Source organism: Balearica regulorum, chromosome 24 (genome assembly GCF_011004875.1).
Source record: "Balearica regulorum gibbericeps isolate bBalReg1 chromosome 24, bBalReg1.pri, whole genome shotgun sequence".
NCBI classification, from domain to species: domain Eukaryota; kingdom Metazoa; phylum Chordata; class Aves; order Gruiformes; family Gruidae; genus Balearica; species Balearica regulorum.
The window spans coordinates 1-13,616 of record NC_046207.1 but is presented as its reverse complement, the minus strand read 5'-3'; the positions used below and the strand labels follow the sequence as shown (position 1 = coordinate 13,616).

The following is a 13,616-nucleotide window of genomic DNA, read 5'->3' as shown; positions in this document are numbered from 1 at the left end:
TCTGTTGTAGGGTTGCTCAGGGTTGAAGAGCAACAGGTGCCGATTGCTACTACAACTGTGCACCGGCGGCAATACCGCACCAACAGAGACTCCCTGGTTCCCATCCACAAACTAATTCATCAACTGGAGGGTCAGGGAGTGATCAGCAGAACCCGCTCACCCTTTAACAGTCCCATATGGCCAGTGCGGAAGTCCAATTGTGAGTGGAGGCTGACGGTAGACTATCGTGGCCTGAATGAAGTCACACCGCCCATGAGTGCTGCCGTGCCAGATATGCTGGAACTTCAATATGAACTGGAGTCAAAGGCAGCCAAATGGTATGCCACAATTGATATTGCTAATGCATTTTTCTCGATCCCTTTGGCAGCAGAGTGCAGGCCACAGTTTGCCTTCACTTGGAGGGGCGTCCAGTACACCTGGAATCGACTGCCCCAGGGGTGGAAACACAGCCCCACCATCTGCCATGGACTGATCCAGACTGCACTAGAAAAGGGTGAAGCCCCAGAACACCTGCAATACATTGATGACATCATTGTATGGGGCAACTCAGCAGAGGAAGTTTCTGAGAAAGGGAAGAAAATAATCCAAATCCTGCTGCAGGCTGGCTTTGCCATAAAACGAAGTAAGGTGAAGGGGCCTGCGCAGGAAATCCAATTTTTAGGCATAAGGTGGCATGATGGGCGGCGTCAAATCCCTATGGATATTATCAACAAAATAGCAGCCATGTCCCCACCAACCAACAAAAAGGAGACACAGGCCTTCTTAGGCGTTGTGGGTTTCTGGCGAATGCACATTCCGAATTACAGTCTGATAGTAAGCCCTCTCTACCATGTAACCCGGAAGAAGAATGATTTCAAATGGGGCCCTGAGCAACGACAAGCTTTCGAACAAATTAAACAAGAAATAGTTCATGCCGTAGCTCTTGGGTGTTAAAGAAAAATTCTACCAGACGTGAGTTACCCTAGGTATGCTTTATTGCAGCGCTGGATGCACGGGGGAAATAGCTCCACCAAACGTGCATGCCAGGTGATCACCAACATACAGGTTATATAGAATCAAAATATACATATTCATTATTTTTCCGAGAAAAGGCAGTCCTATGATAATCATTTCTTGGAAGCCATTTCCATATTCTCCTCCCCATCACGCATGCTCAGTGATTCGAGTTGGTGGTCCTCAGGGGTCTCTGGTGGTCGTCAGTGGTCTCGCACCCGTGTTCGCTGGGTGACCCTCTTCTTGCAGGCATGCACGGTACCCTTGCTGTGGATACACTTGTCCCTTACAACTTACTTCATAAGATTAATATTCCCGGGCCTATTGTCCGGTTGGGTAGGGACTGTACAAGGAACATAGCAGCATTGTACATTGCCATGGTCAGTTAGCTATTACCTTGATTAGAAACCCCTTTCCCATGATTATAGGCTTTAAAATAGTTCTAGGCCTTAAGCAGCTTACTAGTTAATATAAGTTTTCTTATAGCTAAGCTTCTATATTTTTACAATTCCCTCCTTTTGTTTTCATTGCATCCCTGCAATTATTGATATCTCCAAGCTCCTTGTAAGTTTGCTACTATACTAGAAAAACAGGTTATGCAACACTGAAAAATCACTATTATGCATACCATCCCTATGATCACTAAGGCTGCTACAGCAAGCACCTTTTTGAGCCACACAGAGAAATCAGGAGCCCAGGAAGTCAGCCACGACACAGTATCAGGAAAACCCCAAGATGTATCGTCTTTTTGTACTTGTGGCATTTGAGAACTAATCTCCCAGACTTTATGTACATCAGTCAATAATTCCCCTGAATGATCTACATACATGCAACACCTCACATTTAGCATTGTACAAACTCTGCCTTGTGATGCTAACATCATATCTAAGGCCATACAATTTTGTAGGGTCATTTTGGAAAGTTCTGCAATTTCAATTTGCAAGGTTGTTAACCCATGAGCAGCATAATTTGCCAATTTTTCAATTTCCCCCGATATGTTTAAAATCGCTTTTTCCAGTTCACTCACCCCTAAAGATGGCATGAACCATCGGAGAAAAGAGTGAAATCCTGAGGGTTTTTCTATTAGTGGGTTATTGGTCCTTTTAGCACTAGTTAAAAAGGTGCGATGCCAGATTGGAACATTTATAGTTTTAGGGAGAATTTGTAAATCCACAGTTACCAGTCCTAGAGTGCAAATTCCTCCCCAGCGTGGTGGGAGTACTTTATAAGCTTTGTCACCACATAACCAAAATAGTCCTAGTGCCTTTGGTGCCCTCCAAGCCCAGCTTAAGCGAGATTTAATATGATTAGTTGTGTTGCATTTAGTCCAATTTCCCAAAAAAGTGTGGTTAAGACAAAACTGCCGAGTCCAGTTCTCTGGGGGGTAACATCTGTCTACACAGAGGACGTTACGATATTCGTCTCAAGGAGGAATTCTGATGGTTAATATTTGCTCCTCATATTTAGTCGTTATAGAGGTATGTCTCCAAAACGTTTCCCAAACTGAATCCTTCGGAATTGGAATACCAATTAAATCAAACCCACGACCTACAGATTTTGGTAAAGATGCACAAAGCCAACATTCAGTATAATTCAAATTCTTCGCAAAGGACTTCATTAAAGAGACATGAGTGTTATTTAACCAAAAAGTTTCTTCTTCATTTCCAACTACACTTTGTTTACTTAATCTAGATTTGGTCATTATTTTGTCAGTATTAGAAATGCCAGTTTGAAAACCCCATGGAAATTCATAATCATGTGCTACCGGAAAATTCCTAAACCCATCTTTGATAATGTAATACATTACAAAAAAGGATGGACTCGTCAGATTCAAATTGATACAACACCAATCATTGTGTTTACCCTCTGTCATTACCCAGAAGTGATGGTTGACACACCAGGTTCCTGTTTGCAGCTCATATATATATGTGTGATATGGACACATTTTCCATGTATAACTTCTTGATGATTCCGTTCCATTCTCAGGATCTCCCATCACAAATCTAACACAAAAGTCTACAAAAACATTAGGATTAAAAAAAGGATTCCATACAATCTCAGTATTTCTACCCGCTACAATATTTTCCCCTTTTGCATTCTTAGTTCCCCAAACTTTACAAAAGGTTTGCTCCCAGAGACTAGTATTACTATATTGTATTATGGTTCCTTTTGTAATTGCATCTCGGTATCGCAGGATGAACTTTGTCTACAAGGTATCAGTCTGACTCAAGAGAAAGCAAATCAGCAAATACAGCAGTGCGTTGATTTTCATTCTGTCGCGGAATCTTTACGCACATGTGAGTGATGGATCCACGTCTCTTTTCCTTGTACCTTTACAGCATAAAAGGAGGTAACATAACACCATGTAAGGTCCTTCCCATTTGGGCTCAAATCTATTTTTCCGTTTAAAATTCTTTATATACACTTTATCCCCTGGTTGAATATTATGTACCTGAATTTCAGGTGTTATCCCTTGATACCAAGAAGCATGATTTCGTAATTGCATAAAAGAATTCTGCAAGTACAATAAATATTGAGTTACCTCCTTCATCTCCATCCAAAAGGCTTGTTTTTGCTGGAATAGAAGTTCCAGGTACTGCTAAAATTCTCCCAAATAAAACTGCTGCTGGAGATACACCTGCTGCTTGCCTCGGTGTATTTCTAATGTCCCAAAGGACTACATTTGATGCTTCTGGCCACTTCAAGCCAGTTTGTTTACAGGTCTATACTCATTTGTCTTTGATCGTCCTAGTCATCCTTTCTACTTGTCCTGACGATTGTGGATGATAAGGTGTGTGCAATTGTATCTTGATATTTAATGAATGATAAATTTGCACTAAAATTGCGGCAGAGAAATGTGCTCCCCTGTCCGAGTCAATTATTTCAGGAACTCCGTACCTAGGTGTTATCTCTTTTCACAGAGCTTTAACCACCGCTTTTGAGTCATTCTTACGAGTTGGGAAAGCCTCCACCCAGCCCGAAAGCTGATCAATAATCACAAGTGAATAAGCATATCCCATAGCCCTAGGCATCTCCACGTAGCCAGTCTGTAGTTTTTGAAAAGGATATGTTGCTGGAGGTCGCTTTCCTGCTGGTGCCTTGATTTTCAAAGAGGCATACTGTTTGCACAGTTGACACCCTTCACAAACTCTTTTCATAGCAGTGTAAATCCCCGGGGCTGCCCACAGTCTCTGCACTCGCAAAGCTATATTCTCAGGTCCACCATGGGTTTTCTCATGGTGCCATCGCACAATCGGTATTAAATACCTTTTTGGGAGTAACGGCTTACCCCCTAGAGTCCATTGTCCATTCTGCTGTTCGGCTCCCAGCTTCTCCCAGAGCTGGCTGTCTTCCTCAGGAAGTTCCTCAAACAGCTTTTGCGTGTCTGGCAATTCCCGGTCGAGCTCTCCTTGATGGGTCAGTGTCATTGCAAAGATGACTTGTCGGGCTGCCGCTTTTGCAGCCTGGACCGCGAGCTCGTTCCCTTTTGCCAATTGATTCTCTTGGTTGGTGTGTGCTTTAATATATATTACTGCCAGTTCAGATGGTAATTGGATTGCCTCCAAAAGTTCTTTAATCTGCTGTCCATGGGCGATCGTTTTACCTGCTGATGTGAGAAATCCCCTTTCTTTCCACAGCATACCTGTAGCATGACAAACTCCAAACGCGTACTTAGAGTCAGTATACAAATTAACCCGTATTCCGATTGCATATTGTGCAGCTTTCGTGAGGGCGACGATCTCTGCGCCTTGAGCACCTAGAGTGGGAGGCAAAGGTCCTGCTAACAATACCTTAGTTTCCGTGGTAACAGCAAACCCAGTACATTTCCATCCTTCTTCATAATAGGAGGAACCGTCGGTAAACAAGTTCGTATCTGGGTTATCCAAAGGCTGATCTCGTAGGTCGTCTCGTGGTTTGCTCGTCACTTTGATCACCTGTTCACAATCATGTTCATCCTTTTCTTCATCCGTGGGCAGTGGCATTAAGGTGGCAGGAGTCAAGGTATTCCATCTTTCCAATCTGAAATTGTCAGCAAGCAAAAGTATTAGTTCATATTTATGGGCTCTTTGTGGAGAAAGTGCTTTCTCGGCATATTGTTTCAATCATATTTCAACTTCATGTGGCACACAGACTACTAGGGGATGTCCCAAGACTATGTTCCGGCTTTTTTCCACTAACTCAGCAGCGGTAGCCACAGCTCTTATGCAAAACGAAGTTCCTCTTGCTACTGAATCTAATGTGCAAGAATAATAGGCGATAGGGCTTTCATGTGGCCCTAAAGTTTGAACTAAAACTCCATTTGCTGTTCCTTTGTTTTCTGTGCAATAAAGTTTAAAGGGCTTAGAATAGGCTGGAAGCCCCAAAGCTGGAGCTTGCATTAATGCTTCCTTTAATGCACGAAAGGCTTTTTCTCGTTCAGGACCCCAAGCTATTGGTTCCACTTGCTCATTTTTTGTTGCCTCATTAAGAGGTTTCGCTATTTCACTGAATCCAGGAATCCACGGCCTACAAAATCCTACTTGTCCTAAAAATCCCCCGAAATGTTTCTTTGTTACTGGTCTGGGAATTTCTTGTAGAGCTCTTACCCGTTCTGGACCTACTTCTCTCCTCCCTGGTTTAAGAATAAACCCCAGATACTTTACCTGGTGTTGACAGAGTTGCACTTTGGATAGAGATGCACGGTGACCCTTTTTTTGCAAGGTGGATGCACAAATATTCACTATCCCGCATACAATCTTCAGCCGTATGGCTTGCTAGTAACAAATCATCAACATACTGAATCAAAACAGAACCCCCAGGAAATTTTAAGTCTCTTAGATCGTTTCTGAGAATTTGAGAAAAGGTGGTTGGTGAACTAGTAGACCCTTGTGGCAAGCGTGTCCAAGTCAACTGTTTCCCTTGCCAAGTGAAGGCAAAAATCAATTGACTTTCTTCAGCAATAGGTATCCTGAAAAATGCTCCTGTGAAATCCAAAATGATCAAATATTGTGCCCATACAGGTATTTGGGTAAGAATTAAATCTGGGTCAGGGACAACAGGGTGTGGGGAAATGACATGCTCATTTACTGCACGGAGATCTTGAACAAATCTATATTCTGGATCCCCATCCTTATCTAATCGATGTTTACTTACTGGCAAGATTGGAGTATTCTATGGACTTTGACATTCCTTGAGTATTCCTTTTTCTAAGAAAACTGCAATCTGGTTTTGAATACTTGGGATAGGTGACCCTCCTTTTGTTTTAATTCTTACCGGTTCTGCAGATAACAACAATCCTCGATCATCACCAGAGCTGCTCCATAGTTCCCTTGTAGAACTGCTTCAAGTCCTCCTGGAATTTTAGAAGCCGATTCTTCTTCTTCTTGTGGAATTTGCACAATTTCTGCTCCCATGATTATTAATTTGATTCCCGACGGAGCAAGGAGTATTTGAGTACCAAATTCCTGCCAAAGATCACGTCCCAGCAAAGACACAGGTGAATCTGGAGATATCACAAATCTTCCCCATACCATTTTCTCTGCAATGATAATTGGAAGTGGGGTTGAAAGAGATTTTATTTCTTGTCCAACAACCCCTCTTCTAAGTACTTTCTCCTTAGAAAGCAATGTTTGTGGGAGTGCGTAATTCAAAAGGGACAAAGTTGCTCCTGTGTCTACTCAAAAATTCAACAAAACGTCCGTTTACCTTTGCAGTAATTTGTCCATACTCATTTACCTTCACTCCTTCATTCGACATTTTCACAGTCCTTCGGTAAGCATGGAATTCAGCTCATTCATTTTCTCTTGTGAGTGAGGGCGCGGTGGATACGGTGGATTTGATCCTCGTCCAGCACTTACTGGGCGGAGTGGGCACTCTCACTGGATATGTCCTATATTCCCACAACAAAAACACTCTAAAGTATTAGGATTAGATTGGTGAAGAGAAGAAAGAAAGGGAGCCCTTCCCCCACGCCCCCTTCCTCTTGGCGTTCCCCTTGAAATTCCTCTGCCCCTTCCTCTTGATTGATAATTCTGTGTAATTGCTGCAGCCAACAAACTCATTTCTCTCTCTTTTTCCTGTCGCTCTCGTTTTCTTTCCTGTTTATTTCTCTCGTTCTCTCTCTTTTGTTTTTCTTCATCTCTACCATCAAAAACAAATGCAGCAATACTCAGTATTTTAGTCAGGGTTTCCCCTTGCCACCCAGGCATGTGCTTTTTAAAATACTTATTTATATCAGGAGAAGACTGCTCCACAAATACACTAATAGCCAATGGTTCTTGAAAATTTTCTCTAGTCATTCCCCCGTATTTCAACAAGGTAGTTTTCAATCTTATCCAATAATCGCTGGGGTGTTCATCAGGTTTTGGTCTGCATTCAAGGACCTTTGTCCAATTTGTAACTCTTTCGCCACATTGCCGCATGGCCTCCAATAATTGTCCGATGGCTGCCCGATAAGCTTGCATTCCATCGGTTGTGGCTAAATTCCAGTTAGGGTCCTCAGTGGGCCATGGATTTAATCCTTGACCCCTCTGAGCAATTTCTCGGTCCTTTTGAAAAATTTTATCTCGCTCATTCATCTGGAATAGTTCTCTTAACAAAGTTTTCATGTCACTCCAATTAGGTGTCTAATCAGTGACTATTCCAGATAGCATTTCCGCACATTTTTCCGCACCATCTCTTAATCTTGGCATTTTGCTTTGCCACATAATCAAAACACCTTGTTTCCAAGGTTCGTGGCGCATCACAGCAGTCACTGCAGGAACTTCAGGAGGAGCTCCTGGTCCTGCTCTGGGATTTGGGATGTAATCCAATTTCATGGGAAACATCCCTGCTTGGGGAAGGTCAGTTTCCTCGGCCTCAGGGGCAGAGGGAAGTGGGCTTACCCGTGGTTTAGATGGCTTACGTCTTTGACAAGACCAATCACACCAAATATACCAATAATCAATATTTTGACTTGCAGTATCTTCTAAAATAGTCCTTAAAAACTTTCACTTATGGGGCTTAAAAGTTCCTTTGGGAGGCCAAATATCCATAGGTCCTCCCCCTCGAGATCGAGTTAGGAATGGCCATTCCTCCTGACACAACACAATCAGTCTTTTCTTTTGCAAAGTCTGTGCCCCATAAACCTTATTCCAATTTTCCAAAACCTCAGCAAGGGGCGTCCCCCTTTCAACGCTGGGTGTATTTCCCTTTTCTTACTTCTTTTCCTCTTACCAAATCTTTTAGCAAGTTTAAACACAAGAGTACTCCCAGTATCGTCTGGAAAGACCCGTGTCCAAGTCTCTTAGGTGAACTCACCTATTTTTGCCGGCAACGAGCGTTGGTCACGGGTTTGTCCAGAGAATTAACTGGTGCTTCTTCCTCTTGCGTCCTAGGGTCCCATCTGGGTCGCCATCTGTTAAAGAAAAATTCTACCAGACGTGAGTTACCCTAGGTTTGCTTTATTGCAGCGCTGGATGCACGGGGGAAATAGCTCCACCAAACGTGCATGCCAGGTGATCACCAACATACAGGTTATATAGAATCAAAATATACATATTCATTATTTTTCCGAGAAAAGGCAGTCCTATGATAATCATTTCTTGGAAGCCATTTCCATATTCTCCTCCCCATCACGCATGCTCAGTGATTCGAGCTGGTGGTCCTCAGGGGTCTCTGGTGGTCGTCAGTGGTCTCGCACCCGTGTTCGCTGGGTGACCCTCTTCTTGCAGGCATGCACGGCACCCTCGCTGTGGATACACTTGTCCCTTACAACTTACTTCATAAGATTAATATTCCCGGGCCTATTGTCCGGTTGGGTAGGGACTGTACAAGGAACGTAGCAGCATTGTACATTGCCATGGTCAGTTAGCTATTACCTTGATTAGAAACCCCTTTCCCATGATTATAGGCTTTAAAATAGTTCTAGGCCTTAAGCAGCTTACTAGTTAATATAAGTTTTCTTATAGCTAAGCTTCTATATTTTTACATTGGGCCAGTCCGGGCAGGACCAGATGTAAAAAATGTGCTGTACACCGCAGCAGGGGAGAATGGCCCTACCTGGAGTCTCTGGCAGAAAGCACCAGGGGAGACTCGAGGTCGACCCCTGGGGTTTTGGAGCCGGGGATATAGAGGATCCGAGGCCCGCTACACTCCAACGGAAAAGGAGATATTGGCAGCCTACGAAGGGGTTCGAGCTGCTTCAGAGGTGATTGGCACTGAAGCACAGCTCCTCTTGGCACCCCGACTCCCAGTGCTGGGTTGGATGTTCAAAGAGAGGGCTCCTTCTACACACCATGCAACCGATGCTACGTGGAGTAAGTGGGTTGCACTGATCACACAACGGGCTAGAATAGGAAGCCCCAGTCGTCCAGGGATTCTGGAAGTGATCACAGACTGGCCAGAAGGGAAAGATTTCGGAATGTCGCCAGAGGAGGAGGTGACACGTGCTGAAGAAGCCCCACCGTATAATAAACTAACAGAAGATGAGAAACCATATGCCCTCTTCACTGATGGGTCCTGTCGCATCGTGGGAAAGCATCGAAGGTGGAAGGCCGCTGTATGGAGTCCTACACGGCAAGTTGCAGAAGCTGCTGAAGGAGAAGGTGAATCGAGCCAGTTTGCAGAGGTGAAAGCCATCCAGCTGGCTTTAGATATTGCTGAAAGAGAAAAGTGGCCAACGCTGTACCTCTACACTGACTTCAACTGGTGCCCAGAAACTTTATCGAAAAATCACATCTTTGGCATCCAGACTGTGAGCATGGACCATACCAGATACACCGGCTGTGAAGACTCCGGATGCAGCGTGCAACAATCCAGCAGCACGCACCATTGCTCCTGCTCTGAGAGACTGTAATGGCAGATGGAACCCAAAACCATGGACTAAATGAACTCGACAGACATTTTAGAGCGATAGCCCATAGAGTAAGGCAATGAGATCTGTAAAATAATCTGGGCATGACGTAGATGGTATGGAATAAGGGGTGGATAATGTCCTGGTTCTGGCAAGGATAGAGTTAATTTCACAAGGAGCCAGGACAGGTGAGCCAAGCTGGCCGGGGGCTATTCCATACCATGGGACATCATGCTCACCATAAAAGGGGGCTGGTCGGGCAGGGGCGGGTTCGGCTGTCGGTGTGGCTCCGGGACGGGTCGAGTGTCCGGTCGGTTGGTCATGGGGTCGGTAAATCATTCTCTGTTATCACCCACTGTTAATATTTGTTATCAGTACTGTTGTTGATTGTTTCCCTCTCCCTTGCTGTCCCAGTAAAATGCCCTTATCCCAACCCTCGAGGCTTTGCCCTTGTTTTTCTGTTCTCCTCCACATCCCGCCGGGGGAGGGGTGAGCGAGCGGCGCGTGGCACTTATCTATCGGCTGGGGCTAAACCACGTCAATTCCCTACTGTGGAAGAAGTCTAGAACTCTGCCATAAATAAATTGTGTACCAGGGAGTACTTAAATAAAAGATCTTGCTAAGATCGGAGATGAAGATAGGCAACGTTTGACATTTTCTGCATCAGTGACAGTAGTTGGAGTCATAATTATTGTTTGCCTTTGTAGTAATTGTAGCAACTTGAAACGTAGTGCTAGGACTGTTTTCCTTGAATGAACTGGCAGAAAAGCAAATTTGATGAACTAATGAGGCTGCCACCTGAAATTTTGCTAAATTCCTGAGAGTTTTCTTTGATGAAAAAATCTCTGCAGGTAAGTTTTTACTACAATTTTTTCCTCAGGATCTTCAGGCCTCATACTTGTGGAAACTTACTTTTTATGGAAGCCTTTTATTTCACTGCACGCCCTCGCAGAGAGTAATGTGACAAATTGAGAATGGTGAAATTTCCTGCTTGAAAAAGCAGAGAGCGTATTAATCGAACTGTAAAATACTTAAAAGTTTAGCAGACAAACCAAGGATTTGTATTAATGTGAGGGTTTGGGGGGTTTTGTGTTGCTTTGGGGTTTTTGCAGAGAAAACTTTGGACAAACTAAAATGCGACCATTTTATTTCCAGGCTAGAAAAGAGATTTTCAAGATTCACACACGAGATTGGACCCCTAAGCCATTGGACATGTTCCTTGAAGAGCTAGCTGAAAAATGTGTTGGTAAGTTTGAAAATACAGTGAGTTACTGCGTGTGACTGAGTCCGAAGGAATCTGAGCTTGTAGCAGGCAGTACTCGAGCTCTTGCACCTTGCTGCAGAGTGAGGCGGCTGGCACGCCGTGGGAGCAAACAAAGTTAGGTGCTTCTTTTCTTTTAATTTTCTTTTTGTCTCTCAGAATGTTGAATGGGTTTGGGGCATCTTCCTGGGGAGCACAGTTTTGATTAGGAGGCTGCTTAATAAGTGCAGGATATCAGGCTGCGAGCCACGTAAGAAAGCCTCTCTGCAGTGCAGTAACTCTTTACGTTCTCTCTTAAACTGTTAATTTTTGGCCGCATACAAAGCCTTTCAGTGTTGCACTTTGGAAACCTTGGCCTTGACTTCTGTGTTGCCTGAGACTGATGTAACATTTGATTCTTGTTTTGTTTGCTAGGGTACTGTGGTGCTGATATTAAATCCTTATGTGCTGAAGCTGCCCTCTGTGCTTTGCGCCGCCGCTATCCTCAGATATACAAAAGTAGCGAGAAACTGCAGTTAGATGTTGCTTCTATTAGAATAACAGCAAAGGATTTTGCCATGGCTATGCAGAAGACTGTTCCAGCTTCACAGAGGGCTGTGGCTTCACCTGGGCGAGCGCTATCATCTGTTTCAAAACCACTGCTTGAAAACACGTTAGCAAGAATTTTACAAGCCTTGCAGAGAGTATTTCCCCACGCAGAGTTTGCACTCCAGAAGGACCAACAGCCAGGTATAACAATAACACTCACTACTTCAAAATTCTGTCAAAGCAAAAAATTCTCATTTGTGCAATCAACATACACAAACCTCTTGGCCATAAGGAGAGTAGAATTTTAGAATATGCATGTGCATGCTTTTATTTCAGGAACAGCGTGGATAGGTTTTATTCTGGATTCTAAACTGAAGTGCTGGACGGGAGCTGTGAATGACTCACAATACGCAGTAGAGAACTATGCGTTCTCTACTACAGCACCCTGTTTCTGACCGTAGCTAACATCATATTCGTCATTTGTAGAGATGGATCTAAGGTTTAAAGTATGAGGCACCTCTTTCAAAATATTTAAATAGAGGGGAAAGAGGTATTTTTACATGAATGCTTCTAATTCCTGTCCGAAGAATGTCAGGACCGCAATGCAAGTATAAGTGGTTTAAGCTAAATACTGTTTTAGCTATTGTGATTTTTTTTTTAACCATAGTCTCTTAATTTAAATGTTTGTGGATCACACTGTACACTTGTACAGGAGATGAGAATGGTTTAGTAGTGTGTACTTTGGGACTTGGCTTAGCATACGTGAGCTCACACCCCTGACTGCATCAGCCCTGATCAGGTTTACTCTGTCAGTTGGTGAGAGCAAAGAAATTGATAAACTCACTCCACTCTTGATTAATGGAAATCTGTTAATAGTTAGTTATGCTAATCTCTGGAGACTATCCTACCAGGATTACTCCCAGTAGAGCCAGGAGACAGGTTAGCATTGGTAAAATAGAGGCAGAAATCCACCAACAAAACAAAAGCAGAGAGGCTAGGGGATTGGTAATTGCATCCCTTCTCTGTTGTCTGCCTTCCATTATCGACTCATTCGGTGATCTTGGAGGAGCCTTATTTCGCAGATGTCTTGGTCTGTATCTTCTGACTCACTAGTCCTACACAAATGGAAGTTTGTGGCCATCGCACTCACTTAATTCCCTCACTTCCAGTGTGGGAACCTGCCCCAGAAAGAAGTGGCCTTGTTGGGTTTTTCAGGTGTCTAGGAACCACCAGAGTTGTTCCTAATCATCTTTCTTCGAAGGAGAAAAAAACCAAACCAAAACAAACAACCTCCCAAGCACTTAGGACAGCTCTGTAGAGACTTGTGCAGTCTCCTTAGGTCTGTGGTAGGACGAACTCTTCAGAAAATAGCATTCAGTGTGTGCCCTCAAATGAAGAAATAGAAGAAAAGGCATTTCCAGCACTGATTTGAAGCTGTGTTAATGCGAGAGTGAGACATGGAGTATTCAGGGAAGTTCACAAACCTCTCTTGTCTTTCAGACAGTGTAAATCATGTTTTAAGAAATGATACAGTTGACAGCGATGAGGAATCGCCATCAATCTTTGAAGAGAAGCCAACTCATAAAATGCCCAGTAGAGAAAAGGAAAAATTCCTCAGTTTTAGCAGGTAAACGTTTATATTAATCTCTTGACATTTTCATGTGGAAGATGTAGAAGCCAACAGTTGCAAAAAGAGATTGCTGTTGGGTCAGTTATTTTTCTCCGTTTCTATCGCTATGCTGTCCAGAAAATGTGACCAGCTGAGTTTGGTTAGGTCTCTAAGATCTTTGACTTCAGCCAGTAAAGGTACAATGGTATTGTGGTGGAAAAAACAAACGCTCTTCACAAATGTCTTTCATGCTAGTAAAGCAAGATTACTAGGAAATTAATACACAATTCAAAGATGAAACAATTAGAATGACTGAATAAAATCTTGTACGTATGTAGCGTACTGCTGTAATTTAACTAATCCAATTGCGTCCTTCAGATACAGCTAATGTGATTTAAGAGCCATTACTTAAG

General features: G+C 43.4%; 1 long non-coding RNA gene across 1 annotated transcript; it reads left to right on the top strand.

Annotated features, from left to right (window-relative positions):
- The first annotated feature begins 10,863 nt into the window (after positions 1-10,863).
- LOC142604979 (uncharacterized) lies at positions 10,864-13,217 on the top strand. Its single transcript, XR_012838807.1, has 3 exons — positions 10,864-11,051; positions 11,481-11,795; positions 13,095-13,217. It is a non-coding gene; the product is annotated as an uncharacterized LOC142604979 (long non-coding RNA).
- The last annotated feature ends 399 nt before the right edge of the window (positions 13,218-13,616 follow it).